Raw genomic sequence first — 19,554 nt, 5'->3', positions numbered from 1 at the left:
TGTAAAGCCAATAATGACAATTCCCCCCTCCCCCACCTAAACTTAGGTTAATTATCAGATAAGCAATCTATTAGCTCCTTCTGCACATAAGCAGCAGCTGTCACCTATCACCCACAGCCCTTCATCAGAATTTCCTAAATCCTTCCCCAAACAAGTTGCAGGCAAAGCCCCATCTGGAAGGACAAGGAGACAGAGCTGAGGTGGGACCTCTGGCTCAGGAACCGCTCGTGTTTGCATTCACCAGGAGAGCGGGACCAGCGGAGCAGCTGTTCCCGAGGCAAGCCAGGCCCATCCTGGATTCTGCACCGATTACTCAGCCCAGCGAGCCCTGACACGGTGGGCCCCGACTTTCCAAAACCCAGTCTGACACCTCCCCGAGGCAGAGCCACGTCAGATGCCTGGGTGTTCATGCACAGGATGCTCCGATGGGAAAGACGGGGAGGGCCCCAGGCTGGGCACAGGGAGCCAGGGGATCCGGGATGGCATGGCAGGGAACAAAATCACCAATACACACAAACTTCCAAGGGTCGAACGGCAGAGGGAGGTCACACGGGATCAGTTCCTCGTTACGTAAATAACCTCAATAACACAGACCTTCATAAAGGAGCTATTATTCCACACAGCCCTAATGAAACCTCCACGGTACAGAAAAAGGCTGCACTTCCCCTTGCAGTAAAGGTAGCTCCAAAACCAAAAGGTAACCAGCAACAATTTAGCCATCCTCTCTGCACGTTAAGGTTTAAGGGCAGCCTTGAATAACCTTCGGCTGGCTTCCCGTGGCTCCGGCAGCATGGAGGAGCCAGCCTGGGCTGGCAGCGGCCGTCACATGCTCCCCGGCATCTCGGGGGCTCTGCCAGCAAAACCTCCTGGGCTACAGAGAGGCAGTGAGCCAAGTTTTCCTGTGGGTAGTGAATTTCTCACAGGGAACTGCCTTTGGACACCATAGTCCAGCCATTGTTTAACACACAAAAAGCACCAAAACACAAAAAATCACGCTTGCTACACAGGCAAATGATGGAAAGCACTGGAAAGTTGAAATGCCACAAGCTGTATTGCCTTTTCTTGTCCTAAGAGGCAGGCCACTCCTCTTAGCACAAGGAATTATTTCCCTTCTTCAGAATACATCCCTAAGAGAAATCCTTCTGATAGTATGACAGGGATACAGTGAACTACAGAAGCAGCATGTAAAGATTTCTAAGTGGTCTGGAGCAATTCCCTGTTATGCCCCAAAGCAATGGTCTCACAGGGAGGTGAGAGATGAAAAAGAAAACAGGCAGGACTCTGCTCACAAGCAGCTCAGACCCAAGACAGCCCAGATGTCCTTGAGTGTGGGTTTTTTTGGAAAAAGAAAAATAAAAGGAGCTTTAAAAAGTGTCTCATTTACCCTTTCTCAGGCTTGTGACAGAAATATGACACCAGATGAGACAAACCACTGCTAAAATACAGTTAAAAGTTCTGGACATCAATCCCTATTCCAACCCAGAGTCACATAAAACTCCAGCAAAAAGTTAAAAGAAACAGGCCAAGTTTACAGGATTCTGAAGCACTCTTCCTTTTTAAGGGACACAGAAAACTTTCCCTGACCCATAATCTTTTGAAATACTTGCTTAAATTCCTGCCCCTGCCCCTCCCCACCCCTATTGATCTCTTGCCTTTGCCATGAACATACCCAGCTGGCAGCAGCCTGAGATTTCATCAGGACAAATTCCAGCCTCCTGCCTGCTCGTGACTCAGCAGAACTGGAGGATTTCATGTATGGCTTCTGGACTCGAGAGTCACAGGGTATCTGTTATGGGGTAAATGGGACAAATTTTTAGCTACTACTCATAGGAAATCCTTTGTCAGTGCTGTACAAACACGAGACTTTTTCCAGTGCAACAGTAACTCTCACTTTTGGGAGCTTACTGCAGAAATGTGAAATATCAAACAGAAAGGTTAGACAAGGCAAATTCCAGTTTAGTTGCTTTTGTGTTGACCCAGCAGTACTTGCTCAACCATCATCCATGCTTAGATTTTGCAGCTTTCTGTGTACTTTCAACTCTAACAATGTAACATTCAAAGTGAATTGCTGAGACCAAGCTCAAGTGCCCATATCACCTTCACACTAGATTGAAGTCTGGTCTTCCTGAAACTTTGCCTGGTTACACCCAAAACATCAGCCTGCACAGAAAATACTGGGGTTGAGATCAAAACATTCACTCATTGAACTGGCTTGTTTCCTGTATGGACAACCCCCAAACTTCTTTCTACTTTCTCCCTCAAAAATATACAGCTGTATTGGAGAAAAAGTCACCCTAACTTTCTCTCCAGTGCCACTGGAAGAAGGTTCCCTAAAATTCAAAATCTTAATGCAAATGTTATATGCTTCAGACCACAAACCTATCTCCCTTATGATACCAATTCTTGAAATCAAATGTAAGTAGCAATTTTGATGGTCTAACAGGTAAATAACACTCAGCTGGTTTTGAAAATACACGATTTAAAGATCTATTTTTCTTCCTACATTTGGGATCTACACTCCTGCCTCCTCAACCAGTCTTACCAGTATAAAGACACCTGGTCTTCCCCAGCATCATCAAAACAGATCAGACAAGCATCTGCCTTGCAGCCACCTCAGCACTGGGAATCCCCAGTACTCACTCAACACAAGTCACACACCAAGAGACTCATCCACCTTCAGACCAAACCCATAAGTGGTTACCTTAGCTAAAATGTAAATGGAGGCTATTCAATTATTTCAGATAACATCCTGTATTGACAGAAAGGACTGTAATAAATCTAAGCTGGCCAGGTGAAGCTTAGGCAACACCTGCTATAGCAATGAATTTTGATTTTCAAAACCCTGTTCAGGATGCTACAGCTACAGTGCTGCACTGCTCACTTCCACAACCACTACCAAAGCAGATACAGAAAATCTGCTGTTACAAACTCTTTTCATTACTTGTGGCGTTAAAAGTCAGTATTAGCAGGGACCAGCAAGAATAGTCAAACAGCTTGGTAGAGCTTGCTCCTTCAAGATGTGGATGTTCCTGTTTCCACTGGTGCCCTGGGGTCTAACAGACACCACTGGTGTGAAACACTTGGTGAAAGACTCCACAGAATTTGTGAGAGCTATGAAAAATTCATCCTTGGACAAAAACCACGGGCTCAGCCTCACAGACTGCACATGTTACCTAAATTCAAATGCTCAGACTCCATCACCATCTGGTGCTGCTCAGGTGATGCCATGCAATCTTGGGGGAGCAAAGGGGAAGAAGATCACACCCCTTCCAGCCTCCCACTATCATAGGCCCAAAGGGAAAGCAGTTATCAAGCTGGGGATGGGGAGGGGGAAGAGAGACACAGCCATTCCTCCAATGTCAGTGCAGGCCTGTGAGTCTGTCTCTACTGAGGACTTGAAATACTTGATCAGTGTGCATCCAGTGCCTCATGCATTGACAAGAAGAGTAAAAAGGTAACACTGGTACAAAACACAATGTGGAAAAACTGAGAAAAGCCTTTTCTGCTTATATATAACTTTAACACACATGCCAGGGGAGGGAGGACAGTGAAATCTTCTCTGCCTGCACTGACAATGGCCACTTCTCACATATTTCTTGTTCACAGATAGCAAAGAACAAAACAGCACTTGTTTTACCACTTCCTACACCTCCAGTTATTGAATTCCCCAAACTGGATGCAGACCCAAGACTTCTGAATACCCAGGATGGTTGGAATCCAAACAACAACCATCATCCTCCTCTTCATGCTCGGCAAACCATACAGGATGAGCTCCATACACAATGAGCTGCACATCTTTACGCTCCCAAGCCACTGTCAGTCACAAAATTCAAAGCACGTTTTTCTCCTGCATCTCACACTGCCACAGGCTGGAGCTGGTGGCAAACTGGAAATAGCAGCTCTGCCATACAACCTTCCTTGGCATCCTCTCCATCAACCTCATCTGGGACAGAGCCAGCCAGTTCTGACCAGTTCATACTTACATTGTCATTTGCACCAATAGCAAACCTCTCTGCAAGTGGAACAAAGTATAAACAGCATTAGCAGGCTCATGGATCCTAGTAATTTGTCTCTTCCCCTGGGAATTTCAGAATAGCTAAAAAACTATGGGACATCTAGAGTACAACATGAAATGCTTTGATCATACTGAAAATGTCCTGTCTCATCAGCTGGTGCCACCCAAACACACATGCAGTCCACCCTAGACTGAGTACACACTGCCTGTTCTTTTCAGCAGACCCGTACGCCTCATGTCAAGGGCAGATCTTTACAGAAGGGCAGGGACCTTTAGGGCAGAATCAGATCAAGGGGGTTTGCTTTTAAAACAGCTAGCTCAGAAAAAAAAATGCATCAAATTCCTCGACTTTAAAATGTGCTGTTGTGTAAGGACACCTACAGAGAGGCAGGGGCAGAGCAGACACATCAGTAAGTTATTTAGCTCCAAGTCACTCTGAAACATAAGGATTCCAAAAAGGACTTGAATTTTGCCTCAGTCTACCAATACAAATGCTTAGCTCTGCTCTGAAAAGCTGGGTTCAATAAGCAGCAAGGAAACAACTTGCTTGGCAGTTTTAAAAAATGAAATATTGACATGAGCACTTCCTGTTATCATTGATCCCATATATCATCTGCTAGTTGACTGACAGAGCAAGACAGTGATCCATCCACCCCATGGGGCCTGGGAGAACAAAGAAAGGATCAGGAAACAGTCAGCACAGGTATTCATTACCAGCTACACATGCACACCATGATAATCAAACTATGGACAAATATAGTGCAACGGGTAAAGATTTAGCTTTCTTAGAGCTTTCTTAAGACTTTCTGCTGTTTTATACATAATTACTTGTATGCAAATAAAAAATAATTACCCTATGCAAAAATAAATGCTTGTGTATATACATTTGGTTCTGAGTTCATCTTGCTCTCTGGGATCTGGAGAACCACAATAAAGCTCTGACAATGCTCTTAGAAGAAGAATAACAAAATTTAAACATAGTTTAGTGTGTCAAAAAGCTGCTACTTGGTGAGACTTGATGCTGTTCACCATGCTACACAAGACCTGGAGACAAGGACTGGGAAAATGTGAGCTGTTGCTTCTAAGACACAGATGGTGTCAAACAGCTTTTGGTGTCCATGGGCCTAAGCATCAGTCAAGTTGTTCCATACAAGATCTGAAATCATAACAACAATTCTCATTAAAGTGCTTTATGGAAGCACTAGAAACTACCTCAACATTAACCTACAAATATACATCCTTATCTAAGCTCAGCATGATAAAGCAGTTCAGTGAAGGCTATGTAAGCCACATTTAAAACTGAGGTACAAGCATTTTGGTAAAATTTACCCATTTTGGTAAAATTTTGTAAACAGCTGGAAACTAAAAATCCTTTGATTGAATTTACTTAAATAGGGCTTAAGCTATTTTAAGGCAATTTTCATCTGTCCATTCATGGGATTTAACCATTTTATCTGATGAAGAAAACATCAATTTTAGTTAAACTCCTCTGCAAACTACACCCTAAGGGACTACAAACAATGACAGTGAGCAACTGAAAGAAATTAAAGCATCAAGGAGAGAAATTACGAAATGCATAGTGAAGTATTCCCAGCAACCGACCCAAGACTGCAAAGATAACTCAGAAAAGCAAAAAGCATAACCTCAAAACTTTGCTGCTGCTTCAGCAGTCAAGAAGTTATGCAAAGCCTCTTTGTTTTGCAGGCCAAGAAAGAAAATCCTGTGTTTTTCTTTTGGAATCACTAAGGATTTCAGGTATTTTGATAAGAAATAGAAGAAAAATTTAATAAGAGATAAGAGGAAGGCCAGATAATACTTTGCTTCCAGAAATACCTTCTACTGCACATGCAACCACATTCTTCACAGTCCAATGCACTCCGGAGGAGGAGAAATTATACAGGGTTTGTTTGGACTTTCTTAAAACATCTAATTTGCATCACAGAACCTTACTGGAAAGCTTAATTTATATCGATTTGAAACTGGTTGAAGAGTCATACATAAGGATAATTCCATAAACAAATACATGCCATAGTAGAAAGGGGAAGCAAATTACAGAGGAGCAGTTATCCATGGTAGACCAAATTATTCTGAGATATGTTTACAGAGAGGTGGCAGGCAGACATCAGGAAACTCTGCTTGTACCCTAGGCTGATGAGAAAGGACTTAGGCTGCATTTGCATGGTCTGCACACACAGTGTCCTGAGTAGGAGTGATAGAGATGATGCTTTAAAGGAGTAACAAGGTGAAGGGAAACAACAACCAGGAACTTCACATAGAAGTCCTCCTGACTTTAAGGCATTAAACAGAGGACATGCTCAAGAAAACTTCACAAGGCAATATGTTGAAAATCTACCAATCTATATGAAATGTTAACACCTTAAAACATTAATAATCAAAATAAAACTTAAAAAATAATGGTAAAAGTGGAAAAATTAAGAAAAATGCTGTAGACTCAGATTCAATAATAACTGGCTCCTTTCTATGCTAAAAAGCATTGGTTTATGCTGTGAGATAGAGGCAATGTAAGTTGTTGGGGAAGATGAAAAATTCTTCAAATACTGAAGCATTTAAAATATTTTAAAAAATTAAAGGAAGGCAACACTGAAAACACTTTTATTTTTGCAAAAACATTTTTCTGCTCTTTCATGAAAGGTATACAGCAATATAAAAGAAGAATTACACATATTACCCCACAGAAATGATAATACAAAAATTACTGAAGTAAATGGAACAGGAAAGAGGAAAAACACCCTTTTCTTACAGTTCTATAAACTTTTGACTTGGGACCATCATGTGGGGGGAAACTATTCTGTAGCATGGGAAATACATCCTAATTGCTGTGCCAGTTCTATACTCTGAAATAGTTGCTCTCTTTTCCCACGGGGTGGAGGAGAACAGTGCTATGCCTGTATGTCACAAAAATAAGAAACTGCAAACAATAAGGTTCAGAACCGGTATTTTGAGATTAAGGGCTTAAAAACTAACCTCCAGTGAATCCAGCTGTGTACTGCTGTGACTGTCCCCTCTAAGCCTTTGCCAAAACAGCTGGCAGGAAGGAAACGCTGCCAGGTCTCATCAAGTGCAGTTGGTGCCAAGACTGGACCAAAAGCAGAAGCATGTAAAAATACATATTCCCATTTAGATTCTGTTACAGAAGCAATAAATTTCTGCAGTGGGGCAGAGCAGACAATTAAGAACAGTGCTACTGGAAATCACTGCTGCTGAGTGCACCACACCATGTCCACATAAATCCTACATTTCCAGAGTCAAGTTAAGAGGCCTCCCTACTCCAGTAGGCTACAGTTAAAACAAGACTGAAGAATAATTTAAATAATGTAAATCACACTGGTTTAATCCTAGCAGACCAGAGTGGTTTTTTGTTCTAGATTTGTGAATGTAATAATATTCACATGAATGGTTGAGCCCGTGTAACTATTAAACTTTTCTAAGTAGACAAATCCTAAAATAAAAAAGCTGTCAGACAACACCCCCTCTCAAAAAACTCCTCCACCTCTTGACCTTGAAATTGAGTTTTGAAGGGATTTCAGAGAAAAGCCTATACCACATGCAAGGTCAGAGGCAAACAGAGCAATAAAGGGCAATAACTAGGATCAGATCCAAACCCAGAGAATTACAGTTCCCATGAGAATCCGGACAGTCCAGAGTCACGGGAAATCACTGAATATAGAAGGGGAATCAGCAGAATTTACTGGCACACAGTGAAGTTGCAACCAGTGGAAGGCTAACCACAAACGAGTTGCCAGGAGTAGGATTGCAGCCTCCAGCCCTAGCATTGGAAAAAAGATTTCTCTGTAATCCCACTAAATACTCTCCGCCTTGCAGGTCTGGCTGTACGTCCTTTATCCATCTATTTAAGGCCTCCACGTGACGAGGGCTGCCTGCCTGGCCACTCCCAGCCAGGGCTCACAACCCAGCTCCAGAGACTTCAGCAGCAGCTTCCAATGCAGACGTTGCATCAGCCAGGTGTGCAGGAAGCAGCGGAGATAAAGCAGCTGTTGACGAAGGGGCTCTTGGATGGGAGCTGCTTCAGGAATCCCATGGAAAGGACGACAGGAAGGAGAGGGACGCTCCGCACACAGAACAAGCTTCATCGGCTTCAGAAAGCCTTTGTGCTGGGGCTCCGGACCTGGCCTTTCTCCCAGAGATGATGCAACACTGAGGAACAAGGTCTGTGCCAGAGAAAACTATTCACAGGCTATGCAGATGGCAAGGGGGCCAAAGGATCGCGGATCAAAACACGCCAGAGCCCATCCAGCCCAGGGAGCCACAACCCCCCCTTCCCCCGCCAGGACTCTCTCCATACCCCCCAGGATCCTCCATTTCACGTTGCCACATCGTTCCCAGCATGACCACAGCTTCAGGCAGAACGAAGGACCTTGTGACAGCGAGAAAGTAGTAAAAGAGGGTTTTAAAGTCCTGCAAAAATCACAGCTTGTCCTTAGATCTGCTGGAGGGAAGAGACGGGACAAGAGACTGAACCCAAAGCCTCAAATCTCTGAGCTGGGGATCCTCCCATCACTGACTTGCCAGCGCATGCCTGAGCTCCCCAAACACGTACAGCAACTCTCAGCTCGCCGGCAGCCTTGGCCATGCTCTCACACACCAGGAAACCACACAGGGACAGGCTGGGCAGCCATGGCAACATCACACAGTGTGGTAATTATGGAGCCATGGCTCCCAAGCAAAGGTTCAGCCTTCCTTCCCATTTGTAGGGCCTGTTCTGACCCCTGCCTGCCCGGCTCAAACCATCAGCAAGTGCCCTCCCCCTAGTTCCAGCTCAGCCTCTGTGGTTTGCAACCAGCAAGTTTTGCACCTGGGCTCGAGATCATGCAAATGTATTTTTCTCAGTGTTGTAAGGAAGTTACTCCAAGCTTATGTAATGCTCCTGTACCACATCCCAAAAAACACCAGTCTGCCTGAAGTGCCTTGTGTGGGAAACCTGGCTACAAAAACATCTACCACCTGTGCCACACACAGCAGGACAGATGGATACAATTACTAATTGAGCTACATAATCACTGAGCAGCATTAAAAGCCAGTGAATTTTACTGGGTTAATAAGGGTTTCAGCAATCTCCCAGCACCATGGCAGGTTTCAAAGCTCAGCCCCACCCATCACCTTCTCAAAGATACCTTTTAGGAAATGCCACCAGCTGTGGCACTTGCCCAAGCACCAGTGCCCAATGGTACTCTTAGTCATTTAAGATGGTTCTGGGACTCCTAGAGAATTCACACATTTCCTGCAGATCTACTTTTCCCAGCATAAAACGTGTTAGAGTGCAGTCAGTAGGACAATGGTGGAGAGCAATCAAGAAGGCCCAAAGGATGCATATCAGCCATAAAGCCTTATTTCCCCTTCTATGGCTTCTACCTACTTGCTGATGCTGAATTATGTTCAAGATATGTTCTTCAGAGTGGCTGACTTTTATGGCTCCTCACATTATGTTGTATTTTGGGACTGTCAAAATATGTGGTGATCCCAAAATGCAAGTACTACTGACACACAGCATGGCATGTCCTGGGCTCTGCATGTTGGATCCTCAGTCCAGTGGATATTCACCCAATTACATGACAGAAGTCAGATTTATTGCCATGAGCAAATACATATTGGACCATTGAGCTTTACAGAATATAAGTTTCACTGAGTTATTCTGATAAGTTTTGGTAAAGCAAGATTGTCCTGGTTTGGGCCAGGATAAAGGTGATTTTCTGTCTTGTACTTTTGCTTTTAGCTAAGTTTCTCAGATAGTGTGTGCTTCTAGGATTGATAACACTTGATGTTTATAGTTACTGCTAGAGACTGGTATGCAGAGCCAAGGACACTGCTCAGCTCTGAGGAAAACATTTTACCGTCCAGAAGGAGTAAAGAGGTCCCACCTGAACCCTCCTTTGGGGAGGAACAGACAAGACAGATACCAGAATTGACCAAACAGAGTATTCCATCCCATATACGTCACACTCAGTATAAATTTGAGGCATCACGAGGGCCGAGCCAGATCTTTCCAGATCTTTTCCCTTCCTCCCTTCCTTCACCCGGCATCCTGGAAGGATCCTGTCTGTTCATCTGCCTGTGGTCCTGATCCGTGCCAGCCCATATCTGTGTGTTCCTGCCTCCAGTTCCCGACTGCTGCCGACTCCAGGAGTCCAGCCTGGACTTTCCCAGGGCTGCCCTACAGCCTCGGTGGTGACGTGAGAGTTATTGGGGGAAAGGAGGGGGGAGGAATGTGGTATCCATTTTCCTGTATATTTGTATATATTTAGTAATTTTACCTATTTATCATTACTGTTTCATTAAAGTTGTGTAGTTTAGTTTCCAACCCATAAGTCTCTCTCCCTTATTCTCTCTCCTTTCTCTATCAAGGACAGAGAGATTAATAGAGAGCGTCTGTTATTCGGTTTAATTGCCGGGCCAGTGTTAAACCGTGACAAAGATAATCAAAGACTTGCTCTCACAACCACCAAGGAGAAGGTGTGACACTTAGGAAGATCCCAAATACCTGCTTTGTAACTGCTGGCAAGAAAGGCAAAGCTCAGCAGTACAGACAGCCCTGAGAATCAGGGTCACTTTTTGATTAGCCCATTTTTTGTTAACAAAGTGGGAAGCAGATAATCCAGTTTAACACATTTTCAAAGTAAATGCAGATGAGCAGAAATTAGCAGTCACTAACCAGTGACTGAACAAAAAACAAAAGTCAGGTAAACCAGAGTTATTTCAGGTGACTTGCAGATAAATTAGTACTCTCTTCTTTTGATAAGAGCTCCTCCATGCATGCACAACACTGTAACCAACTACCTGAACTGGAAGTGGGTGGTAACACAGGAGTACCGACATCAAACAGTCGGCCAAGAGTGCTCACTGTGGAGCTCACATGAAAGCAATGCTGAGCAAGTGGTTCTGTAACACATGAATAATGAAATGCTATCTGCTACCACAACCACTGGGTTTTTTGAATGGTGATTCACGAGCAGAGTAATATATTGAGGACTTTTTTCTGGTTATTGCAAATGCAACTAAGCACAGTTAGGTACAACCAGATTGAAATGTGACAACTGCTCATGCTGAAGAGGATGACAATCCTCCTCCAGCAGATCACCTCCATCAGCCCCTCAGTGCTGGGGAGAGGGGGGTGATGAGACAGCAAAGAGGAAAGTCATGGTAGGGAGGACATTTATTTACTGCTCAGACTTCACAACCTCTTTTGTCTGTAGCACTTTCTGGAAGCCACTTTTGCAGGTTAAGACAGACAGGGCTGTCCAGGCAAGGTGGGTAGCAATGATTGCTGCACTAGAGCTCCAAGGCCTTTGGAGGCCTTTGCTTTACACCATGTAGTGCCCTAACATGTTTCTGCAGTTTTCCTTTACCCTGAGCAAGGAAACTTGCAGTTGCTAACAACCTCTTTCTCTGCTCAGAAACAGATGGGTTTATGTGACAATTTATGTTCAAAAAGTTGCAGAGTTTTGAGCTGCCTTTTGTTCCTTAAGACACAGAAGCATTTCCTTACTGCGCACCTGCAGAAACGAGAGCCATGGGCTCCTCCCAGGACAGACCTGGAGGAGAGGCAGGAATGCAGCTGCACAGGAAAAGAGGTGAAAGCAACCCATGTAGCTCCACATGCTCCTCTGTGCAGGCACGGGCAAGTGTGCACACAGGCAGGGCCGACCAGGGGAGCTCTACCTGCACAAAGCAGCAGATTTTGTGAGCTACCAGAAGGGAATTTAAGAGCTCTGCATTTCTACATTAGAACAACGTAATCTGTGGAAATAGAGAAACTCAGCAGCCATCGAGGGAGTGGTGGAATGGACAAATGAAAATAAAAAGCAGAAGCACGATGGGGAGCCATTACCAAACTGAGTCACTCAATTCCCCAGGTGAACTTACAAAGCAAGGGAGGAGCAAAATCAACCAAAGTATTCTCATTTGGATGGCATGAAATCCAACAACCAATGCCATTGGACTACTCCTGACAATTATCTAATACTGTTTCAAACATCAATACACTTTCCAACTAAGTCCAGTTAACTTGTGAGACAAAGAATATCCCACATTAATTTAAGAATGAAACCTACCAGGAGAACTCGTGCATACTTTACCTCTCAGAGGAACAGTAAGCATATTGCTGTTCTCCAATTTTTTTAATACCGTTTCTAAAAAAGGATGGAAAAGACTTACAGACTTCTGCTGCGGTCACCTGGAATTCAGAAATACTCATCTGAACACAGCGAGTGTACACAGTTACATCAGGCTGCTCCACAGAGGCTTTCAGAAACCTTAACCATATCTTAAACCATCTGAAACAACCCAGTATGGGAAAGAACTGAGTTCCAACAATGCAAGCCACAAAGTATTAATTTCAGAGTTCCCTTCACATCTTAAGTGTCTTATGCAAGCGAGTATTCTAGCACTAGGTTAACTATTTCTCCTCTAAATTAATCTTAATTTCATGATCCATGATCTTGGCTCTGACTGTGAGTGCATGTATCTGAACTTGAGCCAACTGACCACAGTACAAAATCTTTAAAGACTCTTCAAGGAATATTATCACACACACAAAAAAAAAAAAAAAAAAAAAAAAAAAAAAAAAAAAAAAAAAAAAAAAAAAAAAATGACCACCACCACACAAAAAAAAAACACCCCAAACCCAGAACCAACCAACCAAAAATAAAAAACCCCCCACAACACAAAACCAACACAATATACTTTCTCTAGAAATAAACTAGTTAGCCTGTTTTAAAGGGCTAGAATGAATGTTTGCTCCTTTCCCCTTCCTTATAAGCCAGTCCAATTATTATCACTGGTAAGAAACTGTACTTCAAGATTGAATTTGTAACCTCAGTTGATATTGCTATGCCTTTGTCAGCAAATCTCACAAGTCCTTTTAGAGAAAGATCAAGTCCTCTCTCAATTGTCTTTTCAATAAGCTGAGTAAAGTTGAGCTCCTTTAAGCCTCACATCATGAGGCTTATTTTCCAGTCCCTGGATCATTTCTGCAGCTGTCCTTTGAATTCTCTCCAAATACACTGGCATTCTTCTTGAAGCATGGAAAGCAAAATTCAGTTCCAGTGTCAGCCTCAATGTTGCCGCGTTTTTAAGAGTACTTATTTTTGCTTCACATTCCTTTCCCCCACTTTTTTTTTTCCTCCTCAATATACTCAAGAATTACATTAATCCTTTTGAATGAAACACAGGCCCAAGTACCTTGCAGAGGCAACTAGTTGTAAAGACCTTAAAGCCCTTTGAGTTACTGCTTTCCAAAATGCTCTTTCACAATGTATGAGGTGGGTTTGCAGTTCTGCTAACAAATGCATCACCTTGCAACTGGATGGATTAATATCTTTTGTTGAAATGTTGCGAAACAATTCAGAGCTCCCAAAACACAGTTTATTATCTCACAAGTGTCTATCTGACAGAAACTTTATCAAGTATTTTATGCTATCCAGATAAAAAGATTCTAAAGAGCAGTAAATTAAAAGCTGATTTAATCTCAAACTTTTAGAAGGCTAGGTGTGTCCTTTCCCAGATATTTTAGATCTCCACTGTTAATGCAATTATTTCTACAGCACAACTGCTTCTAGTGTCACAGTACCCTGCCTTCTTCCTCCTAACTCTTGCCCTCTCCAAGCAGAACAGGCATGACCCCACACCTCCTGCACCCAGTCCAACTTCCACAGAACAATCCAGGTTGGAAGGAGTCACTGGAAGTTAACTGACTGAAGCCCTCTCCTCTCCCCAAAGCAGTGCTAGCTTGGATCAGGTTGCACACTGCATTGCTCATTTCTTCTCCAGGGCCATTTAGTGTTTGGTTTGCGTAACTATGCATTTTAAGGCCAAAAATAACCTTCTGATGATCTGACTTTCCACCTAACAAAGACTGGAAAAATCTCACCTAGTCTTTCTCGACACTTGGCACTGCAGCTTACAAATGAGCTAGGCCATGTTTGTCAAGCAGAGCCTAAAACACAGTATATGGATTTAACACAACTCTTTGGGGAAAATTTAATATCATGCATAGAGGTCCCCAGGCAGTATCAGCCTAAGCCATTAAGTCTTCACAGTGAGCATAGTACATTTGCAGTCCTTATGAAAAAAGTATAAAACTTTTCTTCTTTTAAACTAAAACTACATCAAACACTTTCTCAGAAGCCTTTGGAGAACACTTCAAACTACCTAAGTGAAGCTGCAGCTCTGGCTGCCCCTCCAAAGGAGACTGCTCTACTGCATACATCAGTGATGTAAGGTGTTAGCTTACCTGCAGCTTCATGAAATGTAAACTGATATAATTTTAATGTAATATGTAATGATGTAATTTTAATAATCCATGTCCACAGTGTAAGACTTACCAGCACCTACCTTTATAAATATGGTTACTTAACAAGACACTCACAGATCTGTTTCCTTGACTACCTAAGTGAGGATGTCCATCACTGCTTAACTAAAACAGTATTTTTCAACTCGCACAGGCCAGTTCCTTCAAAAACCTTCTCAGTTCTTCATTCAGTCACTAAAAAGAATCTCCCATGCCCCTCCAAAACCCCTGTAGTTATATAAGCAAAGGATTAATGTGGACATATTGGATGTACGGATAACCATACAAAAGCCATAATAGTTAATTATCCCCCTTTCCTTAAAGATCAGATATGTGAAATCATAGCAACTGAGAGTAGCACTGTATTTAATGCAACAGCATGATCTACCATACTGAAATCAGCGATGTTATCCAAGATCCTATGATGCTCTAGCCTTACATTCTTCCATAACCATCATTTTTTGGCCCTTTCAGAGATGAACAAAACCTTCAGTCTGACTTGGGAGAGTCACTCTCACATTACGTTCTTTGCTCTCCTGCCCAAGATTATCAGTGCTGTATTCCCTGCCAACAGCAAGGAACCTCTTTAAACCTGGAAAAATTGTGCAACAGAATAAAAAAAAAAATCCCATCACATGAGTAAATGAGGCTTGACAGCATGATGGATGCTGCAGGTTCACAAGTACGAAGGCACTCCTAAGAAGATGGCTTGCACCTATTACAGTTCCACATAAACATAAAAGACGCCGGTCTGCCGCATTCGGGAGGGAGATGCTCAACTGTTTAGATTGGATGCATTTTATATAAGACTGAAGATGACTAAGTCACAGCTGGACAGATTATGCTCTAGAAGAAAGCTACACGCTCCTCCCTGTACCTTCAACATCAGCATTTCCTAATCTGCATCTTTTTCTCCTCTCTCTTTCAAACCAAAGATGCTCATTTCCCCCAAGAAAAAAATTACCCAGAGAATATTCAGAGGAACATGCTTTAACTGAGAGGAATTTAACATGCACCAGTCATTGTAGGGCTAATTTGATTTTGTCATTATGGAAAAACTGAGAACTATCAAGATCTCAGCTGGGTAACAGTTGGATAGAAGAATGATCTCAACACAGGAGGAGAGCAGCACAGACAGGAATTATCTTCCTGAATAATGCAGATAGAATTTGTGTGCACTAAGTATCCAAACACAGTTTGCCAAGATACTCTGAAGGCCCCTTCACATAGTTTATCAGTCCTGATGGCTACAAATCAGTAGCAACATTGTTCTTAACCCAATCTCCAACATTACAGTGCTAGTGAAGGCAAACAGCTAAAATACCCTGGCTCACATTACCAGGCTTCCCCATCAACAACTGACACAGCAGAGCTTTTCAAATGTAGCCACTACGCAATGTACTTCCCACCACACCAGTATTAAGATTACTGATTTCTCTACTGAAAGAAAACAATACTGAAGCAACACAGCACTACAGAACATGGACAGGTGGGCAGAGGTAAGGACTGGCATGGGTGAGAGACGTACCTAAAAAAGTCCAAGAGAAGCAATTTGCACCAGTAGACCAGGAGTCAAAAATATCCGTGGCTTATCTCTCCACTGCCTGTAACATGTTCTGTGCAAGGCAGTATGGGTTCTGTGCCTTAATTTTATCAGTAAAATCAGAATACTACTTCTGAGGCACCATGCCATGTTTCCAGCCATGCACAGGAGAAGTAGAGATAAATCAGATTTAACCAGGAACAGGATGGGGGACAAACTGACCTGGCAAAATTGCAACTTGAACATTTGGGTGGGAAAAAAAAAGCACTTGAAAAGAATTTAAATCACTGCGGCCATTTCACTTGTTCCATTCACAGTCAGTACAGGCTAAGGACACACACATGTATCGCAGGTGAGAAGCAGCAGCCTCTCAGAAAGCAGGGAAGATGAGTTCAACCAGAGAGATTTTAACCTAAGCTAAATCACACCTTCTCAGTACTAACAGAATTCCACAAGAAGCCCCATTGTTCAAGATGAATTTTTATATTTTAAACCCACATACCATTTCAGTAACAACCATTTTTTCTTAACAACTTGGGTAATTTTGTTTTACAAAATGCTGAAAAGTTTCCATCATTTCTCAAGTATGTGTCAAGGCCATTTCTTTACTCCCTCACAACCTTCTCTTCACATAAAACTGAAAATATCAGAATTCCTTGCAAATGTTACCCCAACACAATGACTCTCATGGGAAAAGCCTAATTCACTATCACTCAGAAGAAGGAGTGATGTCTTAAACTCTGACACTGGAAGAGCAACAGAAAGCTACAAACTTTGCTTGCAAGAACATCCTGCTCCTAAGTCACTCCCATCCATCTCTGCTGAATGTTTTGGGTTTTTTTAAAAAGAAGGAATCTTCAGTCAAAGGATTTTGCCATGAGGATCTTGGCTACATTTTCATACATTTCTTAAAAAAAAAAAAAGATAAATTACATCAACATTTGACCATCCCATTTTATTCTCCCTGTGCCTTCAAGGTCCTCTTCTCCACATGATTCAATGAATTTCTGCTGACCAGTTTGAAGCTGTCAGTCCCAAGCTGTGCCCAAGAAAAGCCTAACTAATGACTGCAGATTTAAATGTACAGTCTCACTGTTAGAATATGCTAGTGCTTTATTCTTTATTAATTTATTACTTCTATCTCCATATGTAAGACTTAGAAATACAGGAGTAGGAAATAGCAACTGTGACACATTAATTTCACTCTTATGTTCTCTGGAACCTTGTAGGGAAAGTCTTTTCCCAGTTTATGCATTTTTCATCCTCTTACAAATTCGGTATCAGACCTTTTTCCTAAAGCATAGTCTGAACCCATAGTGGCCAAAGAGAATTCACCAAACAGTGGACTTGTTCCACCAGATGAAAGAAGCTGCTTGGCTTCTTGAATTTCTGACTGCCCCACACCTTGCTCTGTGTGTTTCAGGAGCTCAGCTGGAAAGGTGACAAACACCTCTCTTCCAGCAGCACTAATGTCAATTTCCATAGGTGTGTAAAGGATGCCATTAGCTTGGGACTTCAGTATCCAAATGCCTCCCACCTCCGGCAGAGCACCCAAAGCCTCTCCAAATGTGACCTTCACAGGGCAGCATAAAGGCATTTCCTTTCCATACCTTGCAAATTATAGCTTTAACCTCAGCAGAGATGTTACTACTGACAGGACACTTACCTAAAGAGACAGGTTTGTGATGGTGTACTCCAAAATATGACATCTATTACTTGATAAAACTTTCCACCTGTGTCTGGCCACTGTCAGATAAAGGATGTGTCCCAACCCTGGGTACTTATCTGGGGGCACAGACAAGGAGCAGACAACTGTTCAGATGAAGCACACAGGATCTCTGTCTACATACATCTCCCTACTGCTTACCTTGATAGCCAGCTGCCTCTCTGCAAACACAGAAAAACTGCTATCGGCTGTGAAGCATAAAACACAAAATACAATACAATCTGCTTAGTTTCCTTACTGCAAAGTATTTGGGGCTATTTGCAAAGGTTTTTATTAAAAAAAAAAATCACCCTCACAACAGATGAGATTTGCTTAAAAGATATACTGCTAGCACTGGACAGGAAATTTTGCACAGCAGTATTGCATCTGGAGGTGTCATGACATGCTAACATTTAAATAAACAGCTTTATTCAAACACAAATAGCCAAAATGCTGCTTTAAGTTCTATTACATATGAAACTAAAAGCTTCATCTTACAGTGAGCAGACACAGCACACAAGAGGACCTGCAATACACAGACAATTGCTCTGTTTCAAATACATGCTGCTGTAACCAAGTTTTCCATATTACAGAAATTGGATTCAAGGCCAAACTGGCCTTGGCTGAATTAAATTGTTGCATTGTTTCAGTTGCACTCCTGTCTCTATATACTTTCAGCAAAGTTATATGGAATTCATGCCATGAATTTTTAACTATGTTTTTTTTTTAAAATACATTTTATTGACAATGTATAGTCAGTAATTCATAACTTTCTGCATGCCTCAGTATCTCACAAGTGACAAAGACTGGCAAATAAATGCAAAATAAAAATTTTAATAACAGGTAAAAAAAAAAAAAAGGATAACAACAAAGAGTGATCGTTGCATTTACTTAGATACATTTGGAATCCTTGTATACTAATTAACATTTTCGCTTCTTCCAAAGATGTCTTGAGACATCACTCCAACTTTCTGCAAAAACATACCTACAAGCACTTGCTATTTCAAAACAGTTAAGCACCACGCTCAGGTTGCAACACTTTTCCACCATCACATATCAAGCCTATGTTAAAACTCACACCTGACCAGCTTCCCCAGCAAATCAGGGCTGACAGACCAAAGACTACATAACCAATCTTAAAGCACGGAGCTACATTTTGTCTAAAGAAAACATAGTGACTGAGTGACCACAGTATTGCAGACTGCTCACCACGCAGTGGGTAACAGCTCATTCTCCCCTAAAAGGAGCGTGAACTTCCAAGGGATTGCCTGAGCTGGCCACACACTGTGTACTGCCACTGAGAGGCAGAGACCCTGCTCCCCTTCTCTGGTCCCCACCACATCCTCTGCACTTCCACCCATATGCTCTCCCCTATTTATTTTGTGAGGGCTCTGGATGCTTGTCAAATCTCTGGGTGAGCCAATTCAGTTCACTATCTTGGCAAAAAAAATCATCCAGCAAAACCCAAAACATAAAATAACCCCAACATAGCTTTCTGCTGGGTTAGCAAGCTGAAGGAGTGCAGAGGAAGGATCCAGTAAAAACCAGAGCTGGCAAACAGAAAAGGCAGAACTCCCCGTCGGGTGGAAGATGAAGGGGGAGCAAAACTTCCCCCATTCAGCAGCAGAGCTGTTGGATGTACTCAGCTGTCTCGTGTAACTTCACCCGGAGTAACCTCACTCACAGGGTGCAGTACTGCAATAGTTTCAAGCTGACTTCAGCTGGCACAGCTTCACTGCAGCCTCCCCAGCCCTTTCTGCACTGGTGCTAACCTGACCCAACAGTTGAGCAGTTCAGGCAGAAGCCAGCAGAAAACTCTTAATTTCAAATATGGAATTCAGTGTTCAGTTGCCTTCCTGAATAGTTCACTGCTGGGGCAGGCATGGGCCAGAACACAGGTAAAAGGGATGGTGGGGAGCAGGTTGTGGCAGCAGCACATTGGGTCAGCTTGAACTGCAATGGAATTG

At 42.7% G+C, this 19,554-nt stretch overlaps 1 protein-coding gene across 2 annotated transcripts in view; it reads right to left on the bottom strand.

The window, feature by feature from the left end:
* The window catches only part of SETD5 (SET domain containing 5), a 65,437-nt gene that overhangs the window by 38,863 nt on the left and 7,020 nt on the right, over positions 1-19,554 (bottom strand). The gene's annotated exons all lie outside the window — the stretch shown is intronic.

Source organism: Calypte anna, chromosome 12 (assembly GCF_003957555.1).
Source record: "Calypte anna isolate BGI_N300 chromosome 12, bCalAnn1_v1.p, whole genome shotgun sequence".
NCBI lineage: Eukaryota > Metazoa > Chordata > Aves > Apodiformes > Trochilidae > Calypte > Calypte anna.
Note: the sequence above shows the minus strand (reverse complement) of the source record. Positions and strands in the feature narration are given on the sequence as shown.